This window comes from Aythya ferina, assembly GCF_964211825.1.
Source record: "Aythya ferina genome assembly, chromosome: 1".
NCBI lineage: Eukaryota > Metazoa > Chordata > Aves > Anseriformes > Anatidae > Aythya > Aythya ferina.
This window is the reverse complement of record NC_140296.1, coordinates 91,866,107-91,885,438: the sequence shown is the minus strand read 5'-3', so window position 1 is coordinate 91,885,438 and position 19,332 is coordinate 91,866,107. Positions and strand designations below refer to the sequence as shown.

General features: G+C 46.9%; 1 protein-coding gene across 1 annotated transcript in view; it reads left to right on the top strand.

Moving 5' to 3' along the window:
• Window positions 1-4,442: 4,442 nt before the first annotated feature.
• Window positions 4,443-19,332, top strand: part of AGPAT3 (1-acylglycerol-3-phosphate O-acyltransferase 3) — an 89,636-nt gene continuing 74,746 nt past the window's right edge. The window contains exon 1 of the mRNA XM_084521417.1: window positions 4,443-4,618. The gene's annotated coding sequence lies outside the window, so the exon portion shown is untranslated. The remainder of the gene's footprint in view (window positions 4,619-19,332) is intronic.

Below are 19,332 nucleotides of genomic sequence, written 5' to 3'. Positions count from 1 at the left end.
GAACGCCTTGTAAGAAGAACAGGACTAAAACGCACCTCAGGGCATCCAACAATAAAGAATGCAATTTGAGGAAAAAGTATAGGGAGCTGTAGTTACAGGAAAAATGTGTATTGTGTATTTGTATTGTGCAAGGTTTTGTTATTTGCCTAGCAGCATGACCTATTTCTCAGCGTCATGTGATTTTTATATTGGAAGACTTCTGTAAAGAAGTAGAATTAATTTTCCAGTGGGAAAGATACAAACATGGTTTTCCTTAATTCTACCTGACAAAATGTTATAATGTAATTTTTCTTTTTTTTGTATTTAAACTTCACAAGCCTTTTGAAAGCTACATATGTGTAAAGCATATGCACCTATGTATCAGTTGTTGGCAGCATGTAGCTTCATTAAGTTTTTATTCATCAAATGTACAACATGGAGAGAAAATCCAAATTAAATTACACTTGGATTTAATATGATTTAAAGACCATCTCCCACCACAATAGTGGTTAAGCACTTACCTAAAATGCATGCAGGGAATCTAAGCCACCTTCCATGCCTCCTGACTAATGCTGGTGCCTAAGTTTTCTGCTTAAATTTTGCTTACCTGCCTGAATTTTTTTCAATTGAAAATCTGTGTATGTCACCACTGGCTAAAATGAGTTGGCATTCCTAAAACACTAGCACTGAGAGAAGAGAGAAAAAAAATCACAACATAACTGAGACATTGAGAAAGGAGCTAGCTATACAAACTCAACAGTTTTTGAAAAGCAGGTCCCTTGAAGTATGTGCAGTTTGACACTCAAAGTCAGCAGTCCCTTCTGAGATGGTCGATATATCTATTTTAAGCTTGTGACTTCTTTGTTTTTAGTTATATTTCTTCTAACACTCTGGAAGCATTGTAATTCCAGTGGTAGGGATTTTTAAAGTCTTGCATAACTCAAAAGTGACCAAATGAAAGCTGACTACACTTTCCCAATGGAAAAAAAAATGCTTTGTGAGTTGAGAAATTTCAGCTCTAACAGTAATTATTTTTCAGGCAATTGCTAGAAAGTATGCATTTGTCAAAATCATCAGTGTCACAATACTGAGAACACAACAAAGTAGAAAAAAAAAACTCAAAATGATTATAAAGGCAATGTTGAACATTTGGTAAGCTAAGAGGATATTAGGTTAGGTTGGATTTAAAATATTAACCTCTTAGATGAATTCTGTCTTTATATCATTTGTATTGCAAGCACATCCGTGTGTTGTATCTGCATGGCTTTATTTTATTTTATTTTATTTTATTTTATTTTATTTTATTTTATTTTATTTTATTTTATTTTATTTTATTTTATTTTTTTGATTAAGACCTCCAATTAATTAGGAAATTGGGCTTAAATTTAAGATAGGAAGATAGGATATAGTAGCACGAGCAAATAGCAGTGTTGCTGCTAGGTCGTGCTTCTACTTGTGTGACCAGTGCTGTGTATTGGCATTTGCTGGAGTGCCCCAGGATTTTCCAGACCCCATCCAGCAACCAATTCAAGCCTCCTTGACCTTTTGGCAGCTGATGCATCACGGCTCAGGCAGTGAGCATGTGGAGAACTACAAATGGTTGCCTGGCTTCTGCTCACTCCCGAAGTTAATCAGCACTTCGTGGCAGTTGACGGGAAGTAATGAGGAGCTGTCTTTGGAACGAGGTGTTGAACATGACTCAGATACAGCTCAGTATTGAAAACGAACATGGAAACATCCTCCAGTGATTTCTAACCATCTGACAAACCAGAGTGAGATTTTGGGAGGCTGTACTGGGTGTGATGGGTACAAAAGGGATATGTTTCAAAAACAAAGAGAACTAACCCCCAGTAATGCTGAAGAGAAAGTCTCTTCAGATGGAGAATAAATCTGTACCTCATAACTATATTCGTATTATCAGAAAAAAAAAAAAAGACAAGACAATTGAAGATCAATGTAAGACACTTCCCTTCCAGCAGACCCTGTAGACCAGTTTGGGTGACATGAAACAGCTGCTTTCCCGATACTCTTAGATAGGTTTCAGCCACTTTGATGTTTTAAGTGGCTTTTGCTCAATAGAAAAGACTAGTACTGCTTTATTTGAAATCTTGCTTCATGCACACAGTGAGCATTGCTTCTGTGGAATAGCTCATTTTAAGCCTGGGGATGATAATGGATGAACATCAGGACATTTGCTCTCGGTTTCACTCCATGGTAATGGTCAGCAATTTACAGAGCTGTCAGTAACTCAGAAAGAGAAGATGCTGCTTGCCAGTAAGATGTCAGAGTGCAGTTGAGTAGGAAGGTGGAAATAAATTTCTTGGCAAACTTTATAGATGCAACTTTATTTATTTATTATTATTATTTTTAATGCTGTTTCTTTATTCACCATTTCTATTCTCAAACTTTAAATATATTTTATTTTCTTTCTCTTCCTTTTCTGTATCTCTCAGGCTAAAATATCCCCTCCATTCAGATCTCAGTTCTGATAATTTGATTGTTACATACACGATACTCATATAGACTTCAAAGGACTTTACAAGCACATAAGGACTGCAAAGTGGGATTGCCAAAGTATGATAAAAGTAGGGTGTTTTCACTTTTCTGTAGTTAAAATTCGGGTGGAGCAGAAACAAGGTCAGGCAAGCTTAACTGTCTTCCTGTTAGTGATACCATCTGAAAAGTCTTCTGACTGAAGAAATTAGGTTTTTACAATTAAACTGTCACAAGCTACTTCTCTTAGATCATTTCCTTGAAGGAGCCTTTGTTATCTGGAAACAAACTCGCGAGGTACACTAAAAGTTCACGCAAGGGAAAAACGGAAGCTGTGCAACACCCCCATTTTCTCCATCCTCGTGCAAAACCAGATGTAGCACAATGCCAAGCTGCAGTCACCTGTGTAGTACTACCATGGAAAATGAAGGCAAACAGGAGGCTTGGCGCTGTAACCCTCAGAGGAATGGTAGATTACCTCTGTCCTGAGCTACACAGGAGACTGCAATCATCTGCGATGCTCTTCGGGAGTCACGGAGGCTGCTTTAATTGACAGCAGCCTACTGTAAAAATACAGCAGGACAGGAGACCAGCCAAAGATTTTGTGATTGGACAAGCCGGCATGGGCTGAGCAGCACTAGATAAGGCTGGTCAGAGCTGCCAGCAAGAGGCTGAGCTGGGGGAGGAGATATCAAAAGAAGAGGGAGAGGAGAGCATGCTACGTACGCACCTGACCTAGGGCAGAATCTCTGTCTCGTACTAGAAGCCACACTGAACTGGAAACCAGTAGCGAGTCCTGCAGTGGTAAAAGCACAGCAATTAAAGGGTTTAATGGCACCTCGAGTAAACACAGGACACGAATATTTAGATATCACTTGCGTGTACTTTTCTAAAGCAGATCCTGCTATTATGTTCTGAATGTCACAGACCGCAAGTGAAAGAGGGGAACATTCAGGACCTAAGTAAACAATAAAAATGCTTATTTCTTTTTTATTTTTTTTTTTCTTCCCCAAGATCTCCCATGACTGCTGAGGGCAGCATGTTTTATTCTGATGATCCAGAGCGTGCTATGACCACTGTTTTTCAGCGTTACTGCCTCACGGCAGCCTCCTCCAAATCCCCGTTCTGGAACCAAATGAACTGATTTCAGGGGTAACGAATGTTCCCAATTTCAATTAAAAGGCTCTCAGAGTTGCAAGCCGTCGTTACCTTGAAAACTAAAACCAGTTTAATAGAGGCATTGGGAAGGCTTTGGCAGGATGCCCTCAGGCACGGGTATTTCAAGCCGTCGTCCCAGCTGCAGAGGTTTTAGGGCAGGTTCGTGACTTCCACTGCACTGGGAGGAGGAGGAGGAGGAAGGGAGGAGGAAGAGCTCGGGGTTGCTTGTGGGGGGCCTCATGGACCTCTATATTTTGGCCCATGGAGCTGTCGTGGCCCTGTACCGCTGCATCCTGAGAGTGGGCGAGGGTCTGAACAACAACAACAAAAAAGCTCCTTTGTGCGATTTTATTTGTTTTTCTTCTGAAAAGCGGTCCCCACCTGTCTTCCTCTTAGTACACCTTGTGGTGTACACCTCGTGGTGTACTAAGTGGCGGGCCCGGGACACACAGACATTACCGCTCTACAGCGTTCCCCCTCCTCAATTTCTGTGTGATTTCGGTGTGCGGAGACCACCCCCAATTCCTCCCTTTTTCCCCTCAATTCGCAGCCGGGGCCGTTAGCGGGCCCCGCGCTCCTCTCCCCTCCCCTCAGGGCTGCCGGCGCGGGGGGCGCTCCCCCTGGCGGCCGCCCCCGCTGCCTGCCCCGACCTTCCTCCACCTCCTCCTCCTCCTCCTCCTCCTCCTCCTCCTCCTCCTCCTCCTCCTGCTGCCCCCAGCGGCCCGGGAGGAACTGAACGGGCGCCGCACAGGAAGTAGCGGCTGCGGGGAGCGGTGGTGGTGGCGGTGGAGGAGGAGGAGGAGGAGGAGGAAGGAGGCAGCAGCAGCAGCGGCGGCAGCAGCATCAGGGGCTGCGGCGCTCCATGAGCCCAGGCTCCCGCAGCCGCCCGGCTCCGCTTGTCCCCGGCACTCAGCGCCCAAGCCCGGGGGCTGGAGCTTCCCGAGGAGCAGGAGGAGGAGGAGGAGGAGGAGGAGGAGGAGGGAGGCAGGTTGGTGTTGGTGCTGGGCTGGGCTGGGGAAGGGGGTGCGGAGCCGGGCTGAGCCGTCCCAGCGCCCCCACCCCGCTGCCCGTGCTGCCGGCTCCCCCCCCCGCCAGGCCCCGCCGCCGCCGCCGCTGCTGCTGCTGCGGTGGAGACAGCGGGAGCCGGGCCCGGCTCAGTGCGGGGGGGTGGGGGGAAAAAAGGAGGCACCCTTGGGTGAAACGGGGCACCCTCGGGTGTAGAAGGGGCACCCTGGGGTGTGTGGGGGCACCCTGAGGTGGAGGGGGGCAGGTTTTGTGCGGGGGTGGCCGCTTTGCGGTGTGCCCCCCCCCCCCCCCCACCTCCCCTCCTCTGGGTGTGCGGAGTGAGGGAGCGGCCGTGGAGATGTTGTTGGGTTGGGAATTGGGAAGGAAAGGGGGAGACCGGCTGGTGAGGGTGAGATGGGGAAGAGCAGACCCTGTATGGCAGGGAAGGGGAGCCCGGCGGGGTGTTGCTGTGCCTGGGTGCTGCCCTGGTGATGCTGATGGGTTTAGCCAGCCACTGATCTAAGGTGCAGGCATCGGGATCGATAAATGCGTTGGTTATCCCCTTGTGGCTTTGAATGCCCTGTGTTTTAAGGCAACTTAAGCGTTGAGGCAGAGCCCTACCTGCTTGACACCTCGCCTGTGTGTTCACCGCTGGTGTGCCCTCCTCATTCAGGTGGAGAGCAACACGCGCGGGGCAGCTTTTGTGGTGATCTTGGGGCTCTTTCTTCCAGGCAATAATGACTTCGTTAGCTCAGCCCCTGCCTCATGTCATCAAACTCACCGATTCCAAGTCCAGTATAAACTTAACGGCCTTTCCCCTCCGCTTCTGCGCTGAGGGGAAGAGGCAAGGGTCCAAGATCAGGAGTTTGCCATGGTGTTGCTGATACCGTGAGCTGTATGATAGGCGCTTTCAGAATTGCTGATAGGTGCTGAGCATGGTTGGAGGTGAAGTGGCAAGCTCTCCGCTCGCCCTGGCGGTGTTTCTGGTGCTGGACTCGCTGCTACCTCCCCCCCTCTGCACTTGAGGCTCTTTGTTTGAACTACAGGTCAGTGGGTGAAGTTCAATGTAATCACAGATAGGTATGTGTGTTTTAGGTTTTCTTAAGTTTGGTTCTATCAGCAGTAACGCCCGTACAGTCATTTGTTTGAAGACTGCAGTTGGATACGAGGTGATGGAGTATAACGGAGCTCTAGGCTGCAGTGAACTTGCTTTGCTGCTGAGTGCTGGGCTGCTACAAAGCTCCTTGCAGGGTGAACAATTCCAGGCCCTTGGCTTTTAAACGTGAACGTCCTGGTCTTTCCTGTCACTTCCACAAGAGCCTTGGCTTTTGGTTCCCTTCTTTGTGCTCTAGTCTCCTTCCCCTTCTTGTCTGTAGTTACTGAACCTTCAGTACTAAAGTTAGGTGCATTAAATTCAGTACCTTTATTCAACCTTTTTTTAAGACAACCTTAGGTACTATAAGGAACTTTTATTATCCCTTTCAGTCTTGCACTTCCACCTTCACCTCTCCACCCTTAATTGGAGGAAGAGGGGCAGAGAGCAGTGGGTCTCCAAACGTAGCTTGAATTCAACAAGCACCGGGAGAACGCCTGACCAGGCTGCCTGCGCACGGCTGAAGCAGCAGCACCACTCACCAGAACTTTGCTCTGTGGTTTAACAGCACCTTGCACATAGCTCAGGCACGGCCTTGCTATGTTGTACCTGGCAAGTGCTGAAAGCAGACCTGGCTGTAGTGGAGGTGGTGCTGAGCAGAAGTAAGGATGCTATTTACTCTTCCCAGTTTAATTTCTTTAACCTCCAAAGAGATGTGTTAACAAACAGCACAAATTTCTGTTTACAGTTACGTGGAGCTCTGCTAGTGCCAAGTGTGCATCCTTTTTCCAGCAGGAACGCTTTCTGCCCCGTATTAATCTTCTTACGAAATGAAACTATTGCATAGTCCCGTGCTAGCTTAAGTGTTTTATTTTTTTTCTTTCTTTCTGCTTCTGTTTGTAGAAAGATGCATTGTTTTCAAATCCTAAATGGTGTTTTGCATACTTGAGAAACTATTCCGGAATGATTGGATTTGAGGCTTACTTTTTATGGGGAATTTGTGTGAATAAAGTATTGCTGTTAACTGGAATGAGTTCACCTATACTAAATCTATGATAGCTATAAATTACTGTGGGCTGCTTCTGTGCTTTATAGAAATACAAAAACCCCAACAGAGGTTGCATTCAGTCTCACCCCTTTGGCTTATGAGAACATAAATCTTGTTAGCAATGGCCAAGGTGCTGACAAATGTAATTGGCATCTGCGATGGCTAATAATGCCTTGTTCTTTCAGGGCTTTTTGGGTGTTAATGCTGATTATTGGTGGCTGCGTGATAGTCTGCTTATAGTCGGTGCTTGAACAAAGAAGAGGTAATTGGTGCTTTGGATATTACTAGAAATGGCAAAAAGTGAGTGGAACCAAAAATCTCCTTGCATCCTGGACTGTTCCCCTACCTTCTAGCGCCGAGCTCCTGGTGTAGGGGTTCTCTGTCTACACTTGCATTTCAGGCTAGTGTCAGGATACTTTTGCTTGTGGTTAGTCCTTAATAAGCAATCAATACCACCTTTTGAGGTAAAACTAAAAGGGAGGGAACGTGGAGGCATTAGAAAGTGTTATTCAATTTTCTTGCTTAACTATGAGCAGAAGAAACACAAATTCCCAGGCCTCTGCAGTGCACGTGATGAAGACATTCTTAAAAGCATTGCATTAAAATCAGTTTGCCATCCGATAGGTGCTCTGTGGGGATTCTGGATGTGTCAGCACCCGAGCTGGGGACCGATTGGAGCTGGGGCACAGGTGAGATCCAGATGATCTCTGAGGTGCTTTGGATCGTTTGCTGGTGCCCCAATCTCTGCTTCCTGTTTTAGTGTGTTAATTGCAGAAGTCCAAATTGGCTCAAAAGGAAGCAAGCCCTCGGTTTACATAGTTCTGATGCTCCTGAAATCAGCATATACCTACGATTTACTAGTACAATGTTCTTGTGCCTTTGATCTGGATGTGTTCAGGAGCGTGCGAGACGTGACAGTGGTGAGAAGCTGGGCGCTCACAGCTGCTACGTGCAAGTCATAGCAAAAATGAAAGAAACGCGTGTCTCGTTTGTAAAGACCAATCTGTGAGCATTGCTTTGGGACCCAGTCCTTCACCACAGCACCTTCTGCTGTGTCTTTACGTGTCGCTATCTCAGCCTGCAGGAGGTGGACAGCACGACCGCGTGGGTTAGGAGGTAGGAGGCAGGAGGTTTGGGTTCGTATGTGCCCAGGTGAGGTTTCTGTGTTGTAAAAAGGAACCGAGAGCCAGGGTGACTCTTTTTCCACTCCAGCCAGGTCTGTCAAGCTGAACTTTTTCAATAACAGCCAGGCTGGGATAGTTATGGTACCTTCTGGAGAAGAGGGATGGAAGGCCATATCGGTGCCATGTAAAGCTCAAGCCATGTGAGAATACAGGCTGCTGGACAAAAGAGCATTGTTCTCACTCTTCTGTTTCATGCCTCTGTTTTATGAAGAAGTTGACGCAGTTCTGGTACCCTGACCTTTCCCTGAAGTTGTTGACCTCTACCTGAAATAAACCTGGGGGGAAAGCTTGGACCTGTTACATCTCCTTGCTGCGTGCTACTGGTGCTCGTGTTGCTTTTTGTCTCTTATTTCCTCTCTGCTGTTCTCAGGCATGCAACTTCTAACGTGTATTTTATAGGAAGAGAGCATAATTTTGGGTTACTGATTGCCCTGGGAATCAGGGAACTTGGGACCCGGGCTTGGTGAGACTTATTAGTGCAATTCCGCCTTTTTCTGGGTACCTGTAGGTGCCAATTCCTTGATAGGGAGCTAAGATGAAATGGGAATAAACCTGCTGCTGTGTCTTGGATGGGGAGTGAAAGCCAGTGTAGTGACTAGTCCTAGTACTATTATTTGCCTCGCAGTAGCATCAATAATGCCTTGTTTGCTTTCCAAACAAAGGATGTGGTCTGTGTCCCACCGATCCTTGAAACTTTTTGTGTTGGAAGCGGTAGTTCTCATGGGCAGCCTTGGTGCAATCTCGTTGTCTAATTGTGGCTACTGCTGTTGTTTGAGACTACTTGAAAAAAAATGCTTGTCCTTGAAGGAGGTGTTGAGCTCCCAGTGCTTCACGAGAATGGACACACAGATTCCCTCTACATTTGGAGTGCAATGGTAAAAAAAAAAAAAATTGTATCTGAGGAAGGATTGCTGAAAACCTTCAAAATGTGTTCTGCCTTGGTGTTTAGAGCTCTGCAGCGGTCAGGTTTCGGTAGTAACACCCCTGGCCCCTCTCCATGTGTAGCACCTCTTCTCTCTGCTGACAGGCTCTCTCGCTTGCTGTAAAGGAAATGGGATTTCAGCACAATTTTTAGTATTTTGTTTTTTTTTCTTTCTGCTATTGTTCGTGTGTGTTAGCGTTACTTAGGTAATTATAGTGTGTTTGGTAGGAGTCCTGACAGCCTAAACTGAGTTCTTTGTCAAAAATGTAATGTTTCCCTTTTAATTAAGAAAGACTAGAACCAGCACCTGAATCTATTAATTAACTAGTCAGAGTTGATACCTATTTAGGATACATTAGCGAGCAAAACAAAATGCATTTCTCACGAAAACATTGCCCAGAGTAAATGAGCTTCTGTGGGGCTTTGCTGGGGTGGAAAAAAAAAATAATAAAAATCTGTTGGTACTGCATCTGCCACAGATGCGTGGTCGTGCAAAATTCATGCGAAATCTTTCCAGATTCTATGGGACTCCAAACAATAGGCACTATTTCTTCCTCAGAGCTCTTCAGAAATGTTAACTAATCCTTGTGACAGCCCTGTGAAGTGGGCATTGTGGTAATTTTTTTTAATGGACGGCACCGCAATTAATCGACATTGTCTCCATCTGTACGGTGGCAGGGGGATTTTTCACAGCGCCCGAGGCCCGGCCTGCTGCTGAAAGTCACAGCCCTGTTAGCGAGGGGAGGCTCAGTGCCTCTAGCTGCTTTTCCTCCTGCTGTGGCAGTGCTGGTGAGGACTTCTTGCAGGTTTCGGGTCGTGCCAGCATCTCAGCCTTTCTTTGCAGCCTGGCTTTGGTTGCTGAGATGTCTCTCTCTCTCTTCTCCTCCACCACTGCTGCACCATGTAACCCTTCCAGGAGTTGGAAATGCCACAGCAGATGGCTTGGGGAGGCAGTATCTGTAATTACTGTTGCAAGATTTGCCTAAGCTTGACTCTGTACAAAGAATGCTTTATTTATTTATTTATTTATTTATTTATTTCCTCCTAGAGAGTCAAAGTGGTCGGTGCTGCAACTGCAAATTTGGGCTTTTCAGGGGAACACGATAGTCGAAATGTACGTGGTATGTGCTGATGCCAAAATGTTCCGCCTTCCCTCATAACGTAACTCGTATGATGGTTTAGGGTTAGCAGTTTGCAGTCTTCTCCTCCTGGCTCGGGTTTCAGGCTCCTGGTGCTGGTGTAGGCTGGACTGCTTATGGACCCAAATTGTGATGACGGCTGGCACACCGTTAAATAAAACATCCAGAATCAGTTTATGAGATCAAGGTGGGTTGCAGTGGTAATGTTGTTCCTTCTCCCTGCTGACCAGAGACACGTGGCTGTATGGTTGACCCGTGCATCTTTAATGCCTAATGCGAGTCTTTTTGTCTCCCAGTTGCAGCTGTGATTGATTGATCCCATGCCTTGCATGCACGGGGGGCTCCCTTGCTCCAGGCACCTTCCTGCAGTCCTGGGCTCCCTACCAGGGTGTCTGAGCGCAGCTACTCTTCTCTCACCAGTCCGATGCCCAGGGGGTTTTTTAAATTTTCAGAGGTTTTTAAAATTCACCTTGCCTGTAAAATACTTCTGGCTAAAATTTTAAGCAGCAGTTAGAATTTGGACCAGATTCCAGATCCTTGCTGATTTTATCATTTTCCTTATCACTGGAATCATGGAGCCCAGGTGTTTTCAGGTATTCTGTTTTTATTATTATTATTATTTCTTTAGCTTTTCTGGCAAGCTTTCCTTGAAGGAACAGAGTCCCATGTTTTCAGTAGTCTTTGTTCATAACCAACCCTTTTGAAACTTGTAAATGTTTTTCTCGTTGAATTTGTGTGGCGTCCCTCTGTGGAGAGGGCAGCTCTTTGAAAATAGATGTGTTTCGTTTACAGCTAGCACTGTGACGTGAAGGTTTTTCTGAGCTTTCTTAAGAATTGAGATCACTTAAGCTGCAACATAATGTACCTTAAGTAATGTAGTTTGATTTTTGTCTCCTCAGGTTCAGTTGTTTTTGACGGTGGAAACTGAGCTGGCTAGCTTAACTTTCCACTTGCATTTTCCCCCAAAGTCTGTCTGTGATGATGGTTCAAGACCTATCACCACCAAATGCTGCTGGATCCCTTCCAAGCCTTCCTACCCAAATACTCGACCAGAAAACAATCGATGAGCTCCCTGCTTCTGCACACCCGGAAAGTACTGAGTTTGCGTTTGTTTCCTTGAAGCCAGGCAGCAGTCTGTCTTGAGCTGAGCTCCAAAGGCAGGAGCACTCCTTCTGCCCTACACATCTCCTGGATGCTGGAAGTTGTGCGGCTGCAGGGTCACAGGATAGGATCACAGAACATCCTGGGCTGGAAGGGACCCATAAGGATCATTGGGTCCAGCTCCTGGCTCCATGTGGTACCAGCCACGAATCAAATTGTGTGCTTGCCATGTTCCTCTGCTCTTTCCTGGCTTTTATTTGCTGTCCTCTGCAAGGGATGTATTCAGTCTGGGTGGATCTTGGCTGTGACCTGGTGTAGCTATGCCTGTTTTCTACCTGGATCGTGCTCAGCCCAAGCAAGCACATTCAGCCTTGCATTTGAAATTAACATTTTGATCAAAATGGCATTTCTTCAACTTGCTTCTTGCAGCTGAGGCGATGGCTGTGAGCTGAGCACTGTAACTTTATTCATGAGAGAGGTTTTGGAGCGTGGTCTTAGAATGAAGATGTCAGCTAAACGTGTGCATGCTTATGCTATTAGAAGGGTACAGTTAACAAGCAAGCTTTCCTGTGCATGTAGAGAAGCCCTCTTGATAGTAGTTTTCTTTTTCTTTAATCTATAAACTTTTGCTGGCAACTACCTACCTGAAAGGAAGGCGTGGGGAGCTGGGGGTCGGCCTCTTCTCCCAGGTAACTAGGGATAGGACTAGAGGGAATGGCCTCAAGTTGCACCAGGGGTGGTTCAGGTTAGAAATGAGGAGACATTTCCTCTCAGAAAGAGCAGTCAGGCACTGGGACGGGTTGCCCAGGGAGGTGGTGGAGTCACCGTCCCTGGGGGTGTTCAAGGAGAGGTTGGACGTGGCACTTAGGGACAGGGTTTAGTGGGTGACATTGGTGGCAGGGGGATGGTTGGACCAGGTGATCTTGGAGGTCTCTTCCAACCCTAATGGTTCTGTGATTCTAAGGAATTAAGCTGAAGAGTTTCACTTTAGTCTGTGTATTGTAGTTTTTTTTGGATTATCAGTAGCAATATTATGCTGGCCAACGAGGTGGTGCTGATATTAAATGGAATTTCTTGTAGCAGCTTGGAAAGTAGGCTTTGTAGCTTTCCAGGATTCAAAGGTATTAATAGCTGTACTGGGGGAAAAAAAAAAGGCAGGTTTCCTTGGTTTGCTGTACAGGGGCGCTCACAGCATCATCTTTGTTATATTTCACAGTAAAAGCCAGGTAGACAGTGTTCATCATCACCGAAATAATAGGACCTGCTGTATGAAACCTGTTTTGAGCTTTAACTCTTTAAAATAACGTGCCTGTATTTTTCTCAAAGCCATGTAATCTCTTCCTTTTTTCTCTTGTAACATTTTTTAAATATGCTAAACCTTAAATGTTTTCCACAAATGCAGGGATCTCGGTTTCTTCAGGCTCCCTGGCTCTCAGTAAGCACCCATCTGGTGGGTCGATGTTTGAAGGTTGAACCTTTTGCTTTTCTTTGAAGGCACCGCGAGTGGGCAGGCAGCGCTTCACATTTGTCTGCGCTACTTCTTCTTCAGACACCGATTTAAAGGCTGCCTTGATGGATCCCCAAGGAAGACATGAACCTCCAGGAAGAGTTACCCGTGGATAGCTTGGCTTGCTGTGCCTGAGAAAGGAAGAGGAGGAGTTTTTGTTTCAGGGAAACAGTCAAAAGCTTTACAGCTCTTGGCATTGCATTGGAAACTAATGCTGGTTGCTCTTCACACCCACTACTGCTGCAAACGAGGGAACATCCGTTGAGGACGTGGTGGGGTTTATAGCATCGGAGTGAAGGAACGTCCACAGAGAACTTGGGTTTAGGATTGGCCTCGCACGTGTTTCCTTCGTTGATTTTATTTTGAATTAAAATCTTTGCGTAGATGGCTTTTTTAGCTGAATATGTAAGCAAGTTGAAGGCAGGCGTTTTACTGTCTCTGATTTGTGCTCGTGCTTGGTTTAGCATTTTTTTCCTCTTTTTTTTTGAAAAGATGGTGCTCTCATTCTCCTTCAAGAAAACGTGGCTTTAAGTTGTTTGGAAAGAAACGCCTACTATATTGTAGCTCTGACAAGGAGACATGGGGGATAGGCGAAGGAATTGCTGGCTTCTAAAGGGATGGGTTCAGGCCAAAAGGCTTTGAGAAGGGCCTAAATCCTGCTGTGCACTTTGTAAGCTCCCTTTATGACCCTCACACATTCTGTTCTACATGTGAGCCGAGCGGTGTTACGCAGATGCTTTCACTGGCTGACCTGAAATAACCAACTGAAGATTTCCTTTTGTTTTTTGTCTTTCCCCCTCCTGCAGCAGGCCTGTCCTGCTTGAGTTGGTCGGTGTTCCCTTTCCTGAGCTCTGGCTGCACAAAGAGGGCACAGAGCCATGTTCCCCTGTGTTCAGGTTTCTGCCTGACCCGGCAGCACGATGTGGGGCCGAGGAGGAGCAGGGGAGAGCTCCTGGGTGGGAGCATTTTGTCGCAGGGCAGATGGGGCTGGCTGGGTACCACACGTGTGCTTGGCTCCGTGCTCCTCCCCAGCGCATGGGGACGTCAGCACTGAGGAAAAGTTGGCAGCGTCTTTTCCAGTGGGATTGCAATTCAGTCTGGAAGGGGAGGAGCCCATTTGCTGGCACTCGTAATCCCGCTGCCTGAACAAGATCGGCCACAGCAGCCTCACTTTTTGGTGATATCACTGCCTGTGTTCGTTTGTGCCTCGATGCCTCTTCTTTAATTCTGTTCATTAACGCTGCTAGGTTGGCAGAACGTCTAAACATAAAGAGAGCCCTAGGCTTGCCTGTGTGTGTACCAAATACCTGTTTTGATAATAACCCGCACCTTAGTGCTTCCACTTAGCAGTTCACAAACCTGAACATGAGTCAGTCTTACCAAAAACCCAACCAAGCAACCCACAAAGGCTCCTGAAAAGAAAGAAGGAGGAAACAGATGCGGTAGGTTGGGATGCATGCATGCTGCTGTGATGTGGGTCTGCACAGCGTGTTTTAGGAATCACCTTGTTAGGATCCCCTCTTCCCAAGGTCAGATCTGTGAGAAGAAATGGAAAAAAGTCACTGGGAAGTCTGGAGAAAGTTACTAAAGGGAAGGCTTGCAGAAGGATGGAAGTTCTGGCAGCCCTCCCACGTCCTTTAAGCTGCTGTGCAGAAATGAGCGGGTGGAGGATGAGAAGTTGGTGTTCGTGATGAAGCGAAAGGTGATGGAGAAGCTTGGCTGTGAAAGGTTGAGGACAGCAGGGTGAGGTGACCTGCCGAAATCCCCTCCAGCTGTGCATGCTGTGCTTTTGTTTAGACAGAAGCTCGTGCTCTGAGCTTGCTCTCTAGGAGCCTGGCGTGCTGTAAATCCCAGCACAGGGCAGCGCAGACCAGTCTGTGCATCAGGCCGAGCGACCCTGGAAGGGTTTTGGGATTTTTGCTCTTCTGGCAAGGGGTCCTTTCAGACAGCGGCTGCCTCATGTCTGATTTTCGAAGCATTTGGGAACAATCCAGTTGTGGCCCGCGTGTGCTCCGTGCAGAAGGTGGAGCGAGGGAGGCTGTGCCGACCTTACAGATCAGCCTGAATCCGGGTACCGCAAGGGCCGTGCTGTCTGCTTCCTTTGTTTTTGCTGTTTTTCAGCCACTGAGCTCTCGGTGAATTTCTGTGGCACTGAATTAATTCCTGACGACCAGCCAAAGTACCTCAGAGTTGCTCCGGCCAGAAGCTGCAGCTACCAGCGATGTGTGGAGGGCACTAAGCAGCAGCTGAAAGGCTGGGTTAACCTCACGGAGAAGTAGCCAGCATGTGCCCTCGGAATTTCAATGCAAGCTCTGGTTTGCTTTACAGGAGAGCACTGCTTGCCTTTTTGGCATTACAGCCACTGCGAAGAGCTGGTGGGTGCTGGGGTAGTGTTGCAAGAATGACAAGTGATGAATTAAAATCTTGATTCAAGTTTCTGGCTCCCTGTACCGGCGAATGAGTATTAGGAGACGAAGGAGCAGAAAATGATGGGCTGCAATGGTCTGTCACTCCGAACCAACAGCAGAGAAATACCATCCAGCTTCCTGAAATGCCTCCTTTTATGCGTGGTATGCCTAAAATTGTTTGGCAGGACATATGGTCTTTGCATGTTGGTAAAACACAGGCGATCTAGGATGCTCCACACAAGGAACTTCTTGTTCTTTGTGTTCTCTCCTCGGCGGTGGCCAATGCCTAACCTTGGCAGTGCTGCACCGCCGTCAGCTGCATCTGAGAAACTCATTGAAAGTGTGGGTATCTCTCATGGAAATGAGACCCAGCTTGCCTCCTTATGCCTGCGAGGAGCCTCAGTCTTCCTGCCGCTGACTGTAGAGCGTGTGCATAGGTAGGAGAGACAGAAGAGATAAATTAAGCCTCTATTGAATGACTCAATAGCTTTTGTGTGAGTTCGTAACACGCTGCTTTTTAAAATGCCATATGCTCGTATGAGAGGGGAGCCCTGCTGCGTTTCTGCCTTAATTCCAGAGTGCCCTTAAAATGTGATCCGATGAGATGGAAGCGTTGCGGATGCTAGCGTCTAGTACACGGATCCCATATCTTGGAAAACCCTGATTTATTTATTTATTTTTATTTTTTTACAAATACCGCAATATCTAGGGTTCACAGATCTGATGTAATCCAGTGGAATTACACCTGTGAGAGGATAGCAGCAGCAGAAAGCTAATGCCCGTGCTTCGCCCTGCTTGCTCTGACAGACCAGCGAGTCCTCATTAGCTGTGTGCTTCTCGACTGGAGAATAATTGTTGTACAAATTAAAAGCCTGCTGCACTCACGCAGATCCTCCCTGCAGCTGCAACTGTCCTACGGCAGCGGTGTCTAACAAGTCCTAACAGCACCACCTGCACGCCGGTGATGGTGAAGGGATTTTTTTTTTCTGCCCCCCAGCTGAATTGCTGCAGGAAACTTTAGCGAAGAAAGAGGGTGGGTCTTCCCAGGCAGGTGAATGTATGCATATCCGCCTCATCCTGAAATCTCGGTGTAATTTTCCCTTGTTCACCTCTCCCTCCTCTTCCTCATTTGGTCCCACTTACTGTGGGTTTTGTCAGGGCTCTTTTTAAGCATTTAATTCAGTTGCCAAATTGCAGTAATGAGCAGATAAGCCTTACGCTGTGTTGCATGATAGATGAAGTGATTGTGCTAGCGCTGCTTAATCTTATTCTCTGCATTTGATTTCTGTATTTCCAGCGTAATTGGATCAGCTTTTCTTTATTGTACCTCTAACCATTTCTTTTCCATACTGGCTGTGCGAGGAGGAGGGAGAGGAAGGAGGAGCACGGAGGGAATGAAAAGGACTTCTCGCTACTCCTGTGTTTTCCTGGATTTGGGTTTGTGTGTGCATGTCCACTGATGGAGAGCGGTGCTGGCAAGAGGACCACGGACCAGGCCTGAGGTGTGAGGTCTCCAGGGCAGGTGGGACCTGGGCTGCTGAGGGGTGAGGACCCTCTCTGCTCCGTCTGGGGCTGGGTGACCTCGGCCTGGGGCTGCGGTGCTTCTCCCTGAGGCTACAGCCTGTGTAGGTAGTGCCAGTATTTCGGCTATAAATGAAGCCAGAGGGGTTTGGGGAAGGGTCTTTGCTGAAACAGAGGAGGGTGTGGGGGGACACACTGAAGGGAGAGGCTGTGCAGAGTCATCCGCTCTGCCTGTCGCATCCTTGCACTCCTTTGCACTGAATTCCTGGAGCAGATACCTCCCAGCCTCTCCTTACGTCTTCTCCCACCTCCCTTTCTCCACCCCCTCACCCACAGCTCTCTCCCTTTTGCCGGGTGGAAGCGAGTTCAGATCTTGAATCTGCTCGTCGCCAGGCTCCTTTCTTTCCTCCAGCACGTCCCCGTCGCGTTGCTTCCTCTTCTGGTAGAGGACGGGAGGGCAGAGCTGTCCTCCAGAGCACTCGTCTGAGAGCCGCTTCCCATTTTGAGGGTGGCAGCGTCTCTGCTTTTTCCAGGGAGTCCTAGTTTGCTGCTTCGGGTCTGGATGCAATCCTAATTTATGTAGAGATCCTATCTTAAGACTCGTTCAGATGTTAGCTGTGCACAGACAGCTTTGCAGATCCTGTGATGGAAGTGCTAGTTTCTGCATGCCGAGGGAGTTGTGTAAGCTTGCTGAGGACCCTGGTTATATTGGCCAGTTCTCAGCGGCAGCTTTTTTAGTTATTTGATGAGGAGATATTTTGGGAAGGAGCATGGAATCGGGTCAAAAATCAAACTTCAGCAAAGGCTGACTTCTTGTGTACGGGTATGTTTCGGTTGCTGGGTATTACGATGGAAGAATTAAGGTGCTCTAACTCATTTTTGCTGGTGGTCTTTCCTCTGGGTGATGTGTGGCTTTCCTGACATGATTTCATTATGGACTACCACGCACTGATTTCTGCTCTGTGTTAAATGTGCACTGACTGTGTATCAGAAATGTTTCGCTGAAAATAATAAAGCCCAAAGGGGAGCAAAGCCATTTCCTTTTGCCTTTAGTGTTTTTTGGTACATCAGCTGTGCTTATGCTTTGTCATGACCTATAGCATTCCTAATATGAGTTTGAAATTCGAAGTCCTGTCAGTAAACAAAGCAAAGCTGTTGTAAGATGAGGTGGAGTACCTCATCTTACATAGGAAGGATGGACTTTCACTTTAGGGACTTCAGGATGTTTCTTCTGGCCTGGAACCACTACTCTCAAAGAGCATTGGTTTCCCAATGGTCTGGTGTCACATCAGTTGGCCCCTCGTGGATGTCATAGATATACATTGGACATATAGGTCTTTGGACATGGAGGTGCTTGAGCGGGTGCAGAGAAGGGCGACGAAGCTGGTGAGGGGCCTGGAGAACAAGTCCTACGAGGAGCGGCTGAGGGAGCTGGGCTTGTTCAGCCTGGAGAAGAGGAGGCTCAGGGGTGACCTTATCGCTCTCTATAGGTACCTCAAGGGAGGCTGTAGCGAGGTGGGGGTTGGCCTGTTCTCCCACGTGCCTGGTGACAGGACGAGGGGGAATGGGCTTAAATTGAGCCAGGGGAGGTTTAGGTTAGATGTTAGGAAGAACTTCTTCACTGAAAGGGTTGTGAGGCACTGGAACAGGCTGCCCAGGGAAGTGGTGGAGTCACCATCCCTGGAAGTCTTCAAAAGACTTCAAAAGATGTAGAGCTTAGGGATATGGTTTAGTGGGGACTGCTAGCGTTAGGTCAGAGGTTGGACTCGATGATCTTGAGGTCTCTTCCAACCTAGAAATTCTGTGATATATGAAATGGCATTTGGTGCCTGTGTTTAAAAGCAGAGAGCTCCTCCGTAAGCATTGGTAAGAACTTCAAAGGAACAGCTTTTTTTTTCTCACTGGTAGCCCAGAAATGCTCCTAATGAATAGGCATTTCCTCAGACCTCAGTTGCCTTCACCTCCCTGCCTCAGTATTTGTCTGCATTTAAAGCCAAAGCTCAAAGTGCCAATAAGCAAATACACCCGTGGGTCAGCGCGTGAGCTCTGTTTAAAGTTCCTTGACTCTCACAAAGATGTAATTTAATTGCTATGTAACTTGTTTAAGTCTCAATGAAATGAAAATCTGAGTAATCTGTAATAAAGGAGCGTTGCATGGATTCAACGCTGCACACGTGGAAGCGTGTAGGCATATGAAGTGTGGCTTCAAAGATGTAGGCTTTGGTTTATGGGACTGGAAGTGCTGTAAACCCTAATATTCTCACTGTTGGCAGGATCAAAGTTTTTACTATGCATTAAATAGTTTCCAGGCAGCTGAGTAACACAGTGTCTGATTGTTTGCTTTCTTCCCTATTCCTGGCTGACGGTGTCACGGCTGTTTTAATGAAATAATCTTCATCATACCAGAGGCATGCTGTCAGACGAAATGAGCAAGGTAGTGAAGGGATTGCTGCAGTGAGATTTTGCTTCTAGTTTCCCACTGTCCCTCAGCACTGTACTTCCAAACTAATAAATAAATAGGAATACTAAGTGATAGCTTTGTAATACATCTGATGTTTTAAAGAAACAGAGGAAAACATCTCCAGTGGTTTCTGGCTTTGGAAGAATATTTGTCACGTGAAGAGCAAAGGCATTCCCTAAAAAATTACAATTAAAAATTGTAGTTGTCATAATCATCATCAAAATCTGAAATACTGCTTATGAATAAAAGAAGTGTAGTTACAAAAACACCTTAGAATAGAAAGTGTGATATCCGTTTTGAGCTGTAGAAGGAA